We start from the raw sequence: 13321 nt of genomic DNA, 5'->3' as shown, positions 1-13321 counted from the left end.
CCGTATATACTACATCGCTGTGCTATATACTACGTGGGCTGTGTAATATACTGCATGGACTGTGCAATATACTACGTGGCTGTGCTATATACTACGTGGCTGTGCAATATACTACGTGGCTGTGCAATATACTATGTGGGCTGTGCAATATATACTACGTGGCTGTGCAATATACTATGTGGGCTGTGCAATATACTACGTGGCTGTGCAATATACTACGTGGCTGCAATATACTACGTGGGCTGTGCAATGTGGCTGTGTAATATACTATGTGGCTGTGCAATATACTACGTAGGCTGTGCAATATACTACGTGGCTGTGCAATATACTATGTGGGCTGTTCAATATACTACGTGGGCTGTGCTACATACTATGTGGCTGTGCAATATACTACGTGGACTGTGTTATATACTACGTGGCTGTGTTATACACTACGTGGGCTGTGTTATATACTGCGTGTACTGTTACATACTACGTCGCTGTGCTACATACGTGGGCTGTGTAATATACTACATGGCTGTGCTATATACTACGTGGGCTGTGCAATATACTTCACGGCTATGCAATATACTACATGGGCTGTGCAATATACTACATGGGCTGTGCAATATACTACGTGGGCTGTGTTATATACTACGTAGCTGTGTTATGCACTATGTGGGCTGTGTTATACAATACGTGGGCTGTTATACACTACGTGGGCTGTGTTATATACTGCGTGGGCTGCTATATACTACGTGAGCTGTGTTATATACTACGTGGCTGTGTTATATGCTATGTGGGCTGCTATTACTACATGGCTGTGCTATATACTACGTGGCTGTGCTATATACTACGTGGCCGGCCGCCAACAACCAGCAACAGGCACGCTACGGCCGCGAATTGGTGCGGGATTTGAACGCTTCGCTAATTGGTGGCGCCCGGCCAGCCGAATTCTGTGTATTCATTGTATTATTCAAAAATCTTCATAAATAAACTACATACATATTCTAGAATACCCAATGCGTTAGAATCGAGCCACCATCTAGTCTACTTTATAATCGTCTAATTCTGTCTGTTTGTCTGTAACGGAAATCCTGCATCGCTGATTGGTCTCGCCAGCCACCAGCGACTAATCAGCGACAGGCGCATTTCTGTCAGTCACAGTGCCACGTAGTTCAGTCACGTTTACTGAATAAGTTCTGTCAATCACAGTGCCATGTCGTTCAGTCACGTTTACTGAAGAAGTTCTGTCAGTCACAGTGCCACGTAGTTCAGTCACGTTTACTGAATAAGTTCTGTCAGTCACAGTGCCACATAGTTCAGTCACGTTTACTGAACAAGTTCTGTCAGTCACAGTGCCACATAGTTCACTCACGTTTACTGAACAAGTTCTGTCAGTCACAGTGCCACGTAGTTCAGTCACATTAACTGAACAAGTTCTGTCAGCCACATTGCCACATAGTTCACTCACGTTTACTGAACAAGTTCTGTCAGACACAGTGCCACGTAGTTCAGTCACGTTTACTGAACAAGTTCTGTCAGTCACAGTGCCACATAGTTCAGTCACATTTACTGAATAAGTTCTGTCAGTCACAGTGCCACATAGTTCACTCACGTTTACTGAACAAGTTCTGTCAGTCACAGTGCCATGCACAAATATATTATAGGGTCGATGTACTTCTTTCGCCGATGATTTATTTAAATACAGTTAGATATTCATGTAATGGTTTATATATTTTGATGACCTGTTTAATAATTTCGTTCAGTTGTATTAAGTTCTATGAGCAATAAAATTTAATGATAATGTATATATTTTACCCGGAAAATCCTGTGTATTCATTGCATTATTCTTAAATCTTCATAAATAAACTACCGTATATACTCGAGTATAAGCCAACCCCCCTAATTTTGCCACAAAAAATTGGGAAAACTTAATGACTCGAGTATAAGCCTAGGGTGGGAAATGCAGCAGCTACCGGTAAATGTCAAAAGTAAAAATAGATACCTATAAAAGTAAAATTAATTGAGACATCAGTAGGTTAAGTGTTTTTTAATATCCCTATTGAATCAGGAGCCCCATATAATGCTCCATACAGTTCATAATGGGCCCCATAAGATGCTCCATATTAAAATATGCCCCATATAATCCTGCATAAAGGTTAATAATGGCCCCATAAGATGCTCCATAAAGATATTTGCCCCATATAGTGCTGCACAAACCTTAATTATGGCCCCATAAGATGCTCCATACAGACACTTGCCCCATATAATGCTCCACAAACGTTAATTATGGCCCCATAAGATGCTCCATAAAGATATTTGCCCCATATAGTGCTGCACAAACGTTGATTATGGCCCCATATAGACACTTGCCCCATATAATGCTGCACAAACGTTGATTATGGCCCCATAAGATACTCCATACAGACATTTGCCCCATACAATGCTGCACAAACGTTGATTATGGCCCCATAAGATGCTGCATACAGACACTTGCCACATATAGTACTGCACAAATGTTGATTATGGCCCCATACAGACACTTGCCCCATATAGTGCTGCACAAACGTTGATTATGGACCCATACAGACACTTGCCCCATATAGTGCTGCACAAATGTTGGTTATGGCCCCATACAGACACTTGACCCATATAGTGCTGGACAAACGTTGATTATGGCCCCATATAGACACTTGCCCCATATAGTGCTGCACAAACGTTGATTATGGCTCCATACAGACACTTGCCCCATATAGTGCTGCACAAACGTTGATTATGGCCCCATATAGACACTTGCCCCATATAGTGCTGCACAAACGTTGATTATGGCTCCATACAGACACTTGCCCCATATAGTGCTGCACAAACGTTGATTATGGCCCCATACAGACACTTGCCCCATATAGTGCTGCACAAACGTTGATTATGGTCCCATACAGACACTTGCCCCATATAGTGCTGCACAAACATTATGGCCCCATACGATGCTCCATACAGACATTTGCCCCATTTGCTGTTGCTGCGATAAAAAAAAAAAATCACATACTCACCCCTCCGTTGCTCAGGCCCCCGGCACTTTCAATATTCACCTACTCCTCGTTCCGGCGCCGCTCCATCTTCAGCGTCTTCTGCACTGAAGTTCAGGCAGAGGCCGTGCACTAACCACGTCATTGCGCCTTCTGACCTGAGTGTCACTGCAGAAGACGCTGAAGACGGAGTGGTGCCAGAACGGGGAGCAGGTGAATATCGCACAGCGCTGCGCTCCCCTCCCCTCCCCGTTATACTCACCTGCTCCTGGCGCGGTGCAGTCCCTGCTTCCCTGGCGCTGCAGCTTCTTCCTGTATTGAGCGGTCACCGTTACCGTTCATTACAGTAATGAATATGCAGCTTGACCCCTATGGGAGGTGGAGCCGCATATTCATTACTGTAATGAGCGGTACCATGTGACCGCTCAGTACAGGAAGAAGCTGCCGATGCTGGGGAGCCAGGGACCTGCAGGGACCGCGCCAGGAGCAGGTGAGTATAATTAGACAGCCCCCACTCCCCCACCGACCCCTGGGTATGACTCGAGTATAAGCCGAGTGGGGGACTTTCAGCTCAAAAAAATGGGCTGAAAATCTCGGCTTAAACTCGAGTATTTACGGTACATACATATTCTAGAATACCCGATGCGTTAGAATCAGGACATCACCTAGTTTCTTATAATTGCCAGACCTGAAATAACAAACACTTTTCACCTATTGTGTCCCCCCCATTTCCTTGTAGATTGTAAGCTTGCGAGCAGGGACCTCACTCCTAATGTCACTGTTTAAATTGTCTTAACTTGTATTTAATTTATTGTCTGTACATGTCCCTGCTTAATTGTAAAGTGCTGTGGAATATGTTGGTGCTATATAAATAAAATGTATTATTATTATTATGGAACATCGTTAGCTGTGACTCAGACTCCTTACAGATCATTAAAATATTATCAATGTAGTAGGTAAGAGGCCTGATGGGACATGAGGACAAAAAACGGTAATTAGTCTTACCGGTAATAGTATTTCCAGGAATCCATCCTGACAGCACCATGGAGGTTGTCTTCTTATCCACAGTGGGACAGGAAACCACGAGTATAAAAGGACCCTCCCCTTACCAAACTTCAGTGATTTTCAAAGAACCACATCTGGATGGATGCCAAAAAGAAAGTTTTATTTAAACATAAACAAGATACAAATGTTTACATCACATCAGTACTTAGTGAATTAGCATGGGAAGGGAAACTAACAGTGCTGTCAGGATGGATTCCTGGAAATACTATTACCGGTAAGACTAATTACCGTTTTCCAGTTCATCCACCTGACAGCACCATGGAGAAGTACCAAAGCAGACTACTTCCTAGGGTGGGAATACTGCCTGGAGTACCCTCCTGCCAAAACTTAATTGCGTTGACGTGACGTCTAGTTTGTAATGTTTGGAGAATGTACTAAGATTCGACCAGGAAGCGGCGTTACAAATTTGATCTGCTGAAGCCCCCCCTTTTTCTGCCCATGAGGCTGCCATTGACCTAGACGAATGTGCTCTGATATACCCCGGTGGATCCCTTCCCCGGGCTTTATAAGCCGAAATTATCGTAGATCTAATCCATCTTGCGATTGTGGATTTAGACACTTTCCTACCCTTATTTGGGCCTTTAAACTGAACAAAAAGATTATTATCCACCCTCCAGGGCGCTGTAACCTCTAGGTATTTAAGAACCGATTCTCTAACGTCCAGGCTATGGTAAAGAGACTCTTTTTGATTTCTGGGAGACTGAAAAAAGGAAGGAAGTATGACCTCCTGGTTAATATTTGATTCAGAGACCACTTTCGGGAGGAAAGCTGGGTCCAGTCTCAGAACTAGTCTATCATGAAAGACCTGTAAATATGGATCCTGAATAGAGAGGGCCTGAAGCTCTCCTAGTCTCTTTGCCGAAGTAATGGCTACAAGAAAGGCCGTTTTTAGGGACAATTTACCTATGTCTGGATTATCCCCCGAATCAAGCTGAATTTTACACAATTCGTTAAGGACCAAATTTAAATCCCAAGGCGGAATAGTTTTCCTTATTAATGGTTTTAGTCTTGAAACTGCCCTGGAGAATCGACTTATCCATGGGTGAGCTGATAAAGAACAATCATAAAAAACGCTAAGGGCCGCTACTTGTACCCTTAAAGTGCTAGGTCTAAGACCTGCTTTAAACCCTGCCTGTAAAAAGTCAAGGATTTTAGGTACGTTAGGCTGGTCAGTATCGACTGTAGTTTCTCCACAGTAGCTGCAGAATTTTTTCCAAATTTTGGAATAGATTGAAGAGGTTACTGGCTTTCTACTTGCTTTCAATGTAGAAATCACTTCATCTGATAAACCCTTTGCTCTCAGGACTTGCCGCTCAGGATCCAGGCCGATAGACGAAGGGTTTCTGGATTCCGGTGGAGAACAGGACCTTGAAAGAGGATGTCTGCTCTTTGTGGAAGAATAATTGGTTTCTCCTTTGACATTTTTTTCAGTAAGGCAAACCAGCTCCTCTTCGGCCAGTATGGTACCACGAGCAGGACTGTGGCTCTGTCTTCTGCAATTTTCCTGAGAGTTTTCGGTATTAGTGCAAGCGGAGGGAACGCATACAACAGACCTCTTTCCCATGATTGGGAGAAGGCATCGACTCCCGCCGGGTTTTCCTGGGGGTTCAGCGAGTAGAAGATGTTGACCTTTGCATTTTGTCTGGTCGCAAAGAGGTCTATCTTCGGGTTTCCCCAATGATGACACAAGTTTTTGAAAACCTCGTTGTTTAACTCCCATTCTGTTGATAGAACCGCTCTTCTGCTCAGGAAGTCCGCCACTTGGTTGCTGGAGCCTTCCAAGTGAACAGCCGAGACCGAGAGTACCGTCATCTCTGCCCACCTGAAGATTCGTTCCGCCAACTGTTGTAGAGCCCTGTGCCTCGGACCACCCTGATGTCGAAGGAAGGCAACTGCTGTTGTGTTGTCCGAGAGTACTTTCACGTGTTTGTTCTTCACCAAAGCTTGTGCTGAAGATAGAACCTTCCAGACTGCGAGTAGTTCTCTGAAATTTGAGGACCGCGAACTGTCTTCCCGAGTCCACTGGCCCTGGTAATATCTTCCCTGGATGTGACCGCCCCAGCTTTGTTGACTTGCGTCCGTGGTAATTATCACCTCGGGAACATGATTCCAAACCACTCCTTGCCTGAGATTCTTGGGATTTGTCCACCAACGTAACGAGGTCTTCACTTGGTTTGGCAGCTGTATAATTTTGTCCAAGGATCCCTGTCTTCTGTCCCAGGATGAGAGAATCGCCTGTTGAAGCCGTCTGGAATTAAATTGACTCCAATTTACACAAGGCATGCAAGCCGTCATCAGTCCCAGGATCTTCATGGCATCTCTGATGGAAACCCTGCTCTCTGTAAAAAGATGAATTTTGTCTATTATGCCTCGCAGTTTTTCTTCTGGCAGAAAAGACATTCTCACATTCGAGTCTAGTATGACTCCGAGGAATTTTATTCTCCGTTTGGGAACCAGATCGGATTTTGCCCAATTTATGATCCACCCCAAATTCTGCAGAGTGGAGATTACAAACTGACAGTCGGTCCTGAGTTGACTCACTGTGTCTGCAACCACTAAAAAATCGTCCAGATACGGAACGACTATGACATCTCGATTTCTTAGGTAGGCTACTACCTCTATCATAATCTTCGTAAAAACCCTTGGGGCCGAAGCTAGACCAAACGGAAGACAGCGAAACTGGTAATGAAGGACTTTTCCTTCTTTTTCTACTGCGAACCTCAGATATTTTTGGTGGTTTAGGCAGATAGGAACGTGGTAATACGCACTCTTTAAGTCTAGGGTGCACATCACCACCCCCCTGTCCAAGAGGGGAACCGTAGATTTTAGTGACTCCATCTTGAACCGTTTGTACACCACCCAAGTATTTAGATGTTTGAGGTTTATAATGGTCCTTGACTCCCCCGAGGGTTTTATAATGGAAAATAGGCTTGAGTAAAACCCTTGCCCTATTTTTTGGGGAGGTACTGGGACAATCGCGGCTGTTTTCAGAAGATCCTGAATATCTACCCACATGGGAGATGATGAGGCGAGATGGGAGCTGGAGATCAGGAATTTCCATGGGGGAGGGGAGGAGAATTCTATTCTGTAACCCTGAGCCACTAGTTGTAGCACCCATGGGCTTGTAGTGATTTTTTGCCAGCCCTCCAAAAAATCGGTTAAACGCCCCCCCACACTGATGGCGTCACTTTCTGTGGTAACCTGACGTTGTGCCTGAGAAGGTGGATTCTTTACTTTTATTTTTAGTTTCTCCACCCTTTGGGTAACTCCACCTTCCTTGTTTCCCTTTCCCCCTATAGTCAGTTCTCTGATTAAAACGTGACCTCCGAAAGGGCTGATACTTTTTGCGTTTGTCCTCAGGGAACCCCTTTTTATCATCTGACGCTTTCTCTAAGATGTCGTCTAGTACCGGACCGAATACCCTCCCGCCTGAAAATGGGATGGCGCAGAGTTTATTTTTGGAATGTACGTCCCCTGACCAATTTTTAAGCCAGATTGCTCTTCTGGTCGCATTTGTTAAGGACTGATTTCTAGCCGTAAATCTTACTGATTCTGCCGATGCGTCTGCTAGGAAATCTGTTCCCATTTTAAGAAGGGGAAGGGATTTTAATATAGCTTCTCTAGGGGTTTTAGAGGAAAGTTGATCCGCTAGGTCATCTACCCATAAGTGCATAGACCGTGCTACTGATGTCGCCGCTATGTTAGCACGCATTACAGCTGCTGAGCTCTCCCAGGCTCTTTTCAAGAGACTGTCTGCTTTTCTATCCATAGCCTCCTTCAAGTTAGATGAGTCCTCGAAGGGTATTGCCGTTCGCTTGGAGACCCTAGCTAGAGGAACGTCTATTTTGGGAACGTCCTCCCAGTCTTTGACTTCCGCTGGATCAAATGGGAGGCGTAGTTTAAAGTCTTTAGGGACAATTAGGCGTTTTTCCGCCTCTTCCCACTCCTCCAGGATCATCCCGCGAATATGAGCATTAACGGGAAAGACTTTTGAGGTGTGGGCTCGTAATCCGCCGAACATCTCATCTTGTATTGAACGAGAGGTTGGTGGTTCTTCAATTTGCATGGTGTGCCTCACAGCACCTAGCAACTCATCCGTGTCAACTGAAGAAAACAAGTACTTTTTTCCCTTCTCAGGAGGGTCTCTAAACTCGTCTTCCTCCAGATCTGAATTGGACAATGCTCCTTCAGACGTAGAGTCCGAATCCCTCATTCTCTTCCTATTATCCGGCTGTGAGATTTGAGGGGTCATTAAACCAGAGACTGACGCCTGCACCTCCTCCCTGATAATAGCCCGCATGTTAGACATGAGAGCGGCCTGTTCTTCCCCCAGGATGCGATTAGTGCAGGGCTCACACAGGGGTTTTTGCCATGTCTCTTTCAATTTAATGGAGCATATGGGGCATTTCTTATATTTTCCTTTCTTGGCCGCAGTGGCGGGGGCTACCTACAACAATAGAAACAGCCCCGTTTTAGAAGGATGTGCATGTTATTGGGAGGTAAGCCTTAGTGGTTGCCCTCTCTAGGGGACTTACGTGTGCCTGGCTCTCTCCCTCTATCCTGGCGGTATCCTCCATTTCGGACCATACGCATGATAGTGTCTAATGCTCTTTTTACCTTATAAGCTTGTCCTCCTGGCGTTGGAGCGTTCGCGCTCGCCGGTATGCCCCGGAAGTGCTCTGTTCTCCCATAGAGAGAGAGACAGAGACACCGACCCTGCCCACCGCTGACCGCGACCCGGAAGTAGTATGCGGGGTTACAGCGTGCAGCGCTTCAGTGACGCTGCGGTGAGATGCAGGGCTGCCCGCCCGCCGGAGAAAGTCTGGGCGGCGGTGAACGGCAGGGCCGCCCGCCTGTTCACAGGGGCAGCGTGCACGGTCAAGAGCCCCTCAAGAGGAGTGACCGGCGATCCCAGGAGCAGCGCTGCACTGGGTAAGCTGAGGGACCCTGTGTCGGGTTTCAGTGCACGGGGTCTTGCAGTGGGAAGGGTAAAAAGGGCCTAAGCCCCCCGATCCACACTCCCCGGAACGGAGCTACCGGAGTCTCGTAGTTCCTATCCAAAGTGGGACAGGAAAAACACTGAAGTTTGGTAAGGGGAGGGTCCTTTTATACTCGTGGTTTCCTGTCCCACTGTGGATAAGAAGACAACCTCCATGGTGCTGTCAGGTGGATGAACTGGAAAGTTGCTTTCAAGCTTGGCCATGAAAAGATTTGCATACTGTGGGGCCATTTTACTTCCCATTGCTGTGCCAGTCTCCTGTAGATATATCTTGTTGTCAAATTCAAAGTAATTGCGGGTGAGGATGAATTTTATAAGTTTCACCACAGAATTTGCATCAGTCCCTGTGTTTTCCAGGAAGAATTTGCAGGCATTTAATCCATCCTGGTGTGGGATATTGGAGTACAAAGATTCCACATCCATGATGGCCAGGATGGTTCCTTCTGGTAGAGAACCTATTGCTGATAGTTTATTCAATAGGTCAGTTGTGTCCTGAATGAAGCTGGGTGTATCCTTTACCAGGGGTTTAAGAATCCCTCTACCCAAACCCTCTACCCAAATAGAAACTTCCCTGTATCAGAAGCCAGTCGACCGGCCAACATACCTTAAATGGGACAGTTTCCATCCAAAACACATAAAAAACTCTATTGTCTACAGCCAAGCCATCAGATACAATTGTATATGTTCCAACCCCATGGATAGAGATGGACACCTTGGTCGCCTCACAAAGACCTTTTTGAATCAGGGCTACCATCCAAGAACAATTAAAAACCAAATTCCAAGAGTAACTAGAATATCAAGGAATCACCTGCTACATTACAAAGCTAAAGAATAAAGTAATCAGGTGCCTCTACCTGTGGCAATACATTTTTGTCTCCCTGATCATAGTATTATGGACATGAAATGACTTGTATTAAAAGGTAACTTCAAATCTCAGAGAGACAGAAGGGTCTGTGAGTATAAGCTGATGATGACCTTTGACACTCTCATTGCAGGAATGAATGCGTCGCATGGATTTATGTCTTTTTACATCAACTAAGGAATTTGCTCCTCAGACCATGTAGGGTCACCTTAACATAAAACCAGACCCCAATCAGAGGACAATAAAACATTCACACTCCTCATCTTTGAAGTGCTCCAATATTTATGGACATAACTGTTTATCACTCACATAATGGTAGTTCTGCTTCACGTCACCTGTCTTATCTATGGCATTTTTCTGTGCTGTGTTGTGCATAAATATGTGATTCTTCAGAGTTTCTATTAGTCTATGCCTGATGAAGAGACCTGAGTAGTCTCGAAAGCTTGCAATTTGTTACCATCTTTTCAGTTAGCTATTAAAAGGTATCAACCACTGATGACACTCAATTCTAAATATTTAAAGAGTAGTGGTCACCTATCTGTGGCTGCCCCTAATGTTCCCCGAACGGGCCCCTCTCATTGTGGAAGGGTGAGATCTCGCTCTTCACTCTAACCCAGTGCTGCTGCGTACTTTACTATTATGGCAATGGGCAGTAACCACTATAATGATGTTGCCATTCAGTAACAACTTAGTAAAGTGCGCAGAAGAAATTTCACTCTTTCACAGATGCTAGTCACTACTGACGCACATGCCATGAGACAGGGTAGTTAAACTTTATGGGGTAAGAGACACGATCTGAGGTCAGAATAGCAGAACGATAGTGGATCAGGGCAAAGGGGCTAGGCAAATGAATGGTCAAAATGAGGTCCAAGGTCAGGCAGCAATAGATCAACAAACAAAGCACAGGAATACAAGGCAAACATGCACAGCAAGCAAATGCAACAACTGGCAGAGATCTGGGACTGACAGTTCAGCTAGGTAGCTGGGTACCTCAGATTGGAATGCTGAGCTGTCATTCACAGTGTCCAAGACACACTCAGCAGAAGAATCATGACACCCATAATCCAGAACTTTGGTCCTGACTTTTTGTAGAAAGTCTGTTTGTTTTTTTTCAGGAGGACATTAGAGTCACTTAGGACCTCTTTTTTTAATTGGTGATATTTTGAAAATTTAATACTCATTTGTTAAACAAAATCTGGTTGAAAACAGTATCTGATATGCAGACAAAGATAAACTGAAACTGAAAATCAACCCTGGCATTTGAAAACAAACAGGCCCATGCCAGCTGCGTACTCTTCTGCAGGTTGGGGTCTCAATTACTAATATTACCCTGCCTGTAGGAAATCAAGACCTATATTTGCATTTAATACCGCATAAGATTTAATAATAATACTGCAATAAAAAGTGGAATTGTGTATTTTAAGCCCTTCATGACCAGAGGTATTTTCGTTTTTTGGTCACCTTCTTCCCATAGCCATTACCTTTTTATGTTTCCATCAAAACGGCCATGCGAGACCGGGAAAAAATTCCAAGTGTGGCGAAATTGCAAAACAAAGTTCAATTCCACAGTTTGTTTTTTTTTTTAGTTTGTTCATAAATGCTAAAACTGACCTGCCATTATGATTCTACAGGTCGTTACGAGTTCATAGGATCTAAACATGCCTAGGTTCTTTTTTATTTAAGTGGTGAAAAAAATCCATACTTTGTTAAAAAAAAAGGCGCCATTTTCCAATACCCGTAGCGTCTCCATTTTTCATGATCTGGTGCTGTGTAATGGCTTATCTTTTGCACACCGAGCTGACATTTTTATTGATACTATTTTGGTGTAGATATGATATTTTGATCGCCCGTTATAGATTAGGGAATCTAAGCTAAGTAGTCTTTATGGCTGAGTTCAGCATTTATTAAAAAGGTGTAATAATCGTTTTTATCTGTTTATTCTATTGGGCTCATTGCTTGCAGCGTATGTGACTGCGGTCCGTTAATTATATTGGTCAGTATTTCTGATTATGGGCTTTGTATAGCATTTCTACTTACCCAGGTGGGATTATTGAATTAATATAATAATATTGCACGACTTACAGCCCCTGCCTTGCATGATTTGATCAGTATTCTTGAACATACGCATAACATTCTAGGATAACAACAACATGTGTCAAAGTTAATTTTATTGAGATATTTTCTCAGCATGCTTAATTGTCAGGCTCAATAAATGAAAGATTGTCTATATTACCTGGTGCTTTCCTGCTACCATTAGAATTCTTGCTACGCTTACCTGCTATCACATAATTGATTTGTATGGTTTTGAGGCATTGTTTTATCTTTTGTATTGTTTGTGTTAATAAAGTTATAACTTTTTAAAAAAAAGTACAACACTTCTTGATTCAGCGTGCAGTTTAATAATTGCTGAGCGGATCAGTATGTCTAGCATTTTATTGCAATGTAGCGGTGAACAAAAAAAAGTAATTCTGACGTTTTTTATTTTTTTTCTTGTTATGTCCTTTAGCGATCGGGTTAATTATTTTTTTATTTTTATAGATCGGGCGATTCTGAATGGCGATACCAAATATGTGTATATTTGAGGTTTTTTTGTTTGATTTTGACTGGAGCGAACGGAGGGTGATTTGAACTGTTATATATATTTTTTTAAATATTTTTAAAAACATTTTTCTTTTACTTTTTGCATGCTTCAGTAGTCTGCTACATACAGGCGATCTGATTATGGGAGACTACAAGCTGCAGTTGTCTGATTGCCTCTGCTACGCACAAGCAATGGTCAGATCGTCTGTGTGTAGCAGAACTGCTCACTTGCTTGCCATGAGCGCCGACCACCGAGTGGCACCACAACAACCCGGCTGTGACAATCATAGAGGTCTGCTGGAGACTCTGGTTGTCATGGCAACCCCTGATGGGCAGGGTTTCTGTGGATGGGCAGATGGATTATGAGGTGGAATGGATTGTGGATTCACGCATGGTCCATAGTTCGCTACAGTATTTGGTCCATTGGAGGGGTTACGGTCCTGAGGATCTATCCTGGGTCCCGGCGTGATCGGTTTATAGCAATCCATTGATTCGGGCATTTCATGCACGGTATCCTGGGAAACCTGGGGGTTTGGTGGCCCCCCTTGAGAGGAGGGTACTGTCATGATTCAGATTGAGTTTTGAGTCCTGTTTTCCATTTTTCCAGGTCTGGTCATGTCAAGAGTTAACCTTTCTCAGCCTCTGTCTGGGTTCAGGTTGGCTATTTATCACCACTGCTTCCTGCAGGCTCTGATTGGTCCTGCTGTGTTTGCTGTCTGAATCTGTGTCTCTGTTTTCCCCAATTCCCGTCTTGACTCAGTGTTTCTTTATTGTGCAGACTCCCTGGTTTTGACTTGGCTTGTATCC

This window comes from Ranitomeya variabilis, chromosome 3 (assembly GCF_051348905.1).
Source record: "Ranitomeya variabilis isolate aRanVar5 chromosome 3, aRanVar5.hap1, whole genome shotgun sequence".
Classification (NCBI taxonomy): Eukaryota; Metazoa; Chordata; class Amphibia; order Anura; family Dendrobatidae; genus Ranitomeya; species Ranitomeya variabilis.
The sequence above is the reverse complement of the archived record's forward strand: the minus strand, read 5'-3'. Positions refer to the sequence as shown.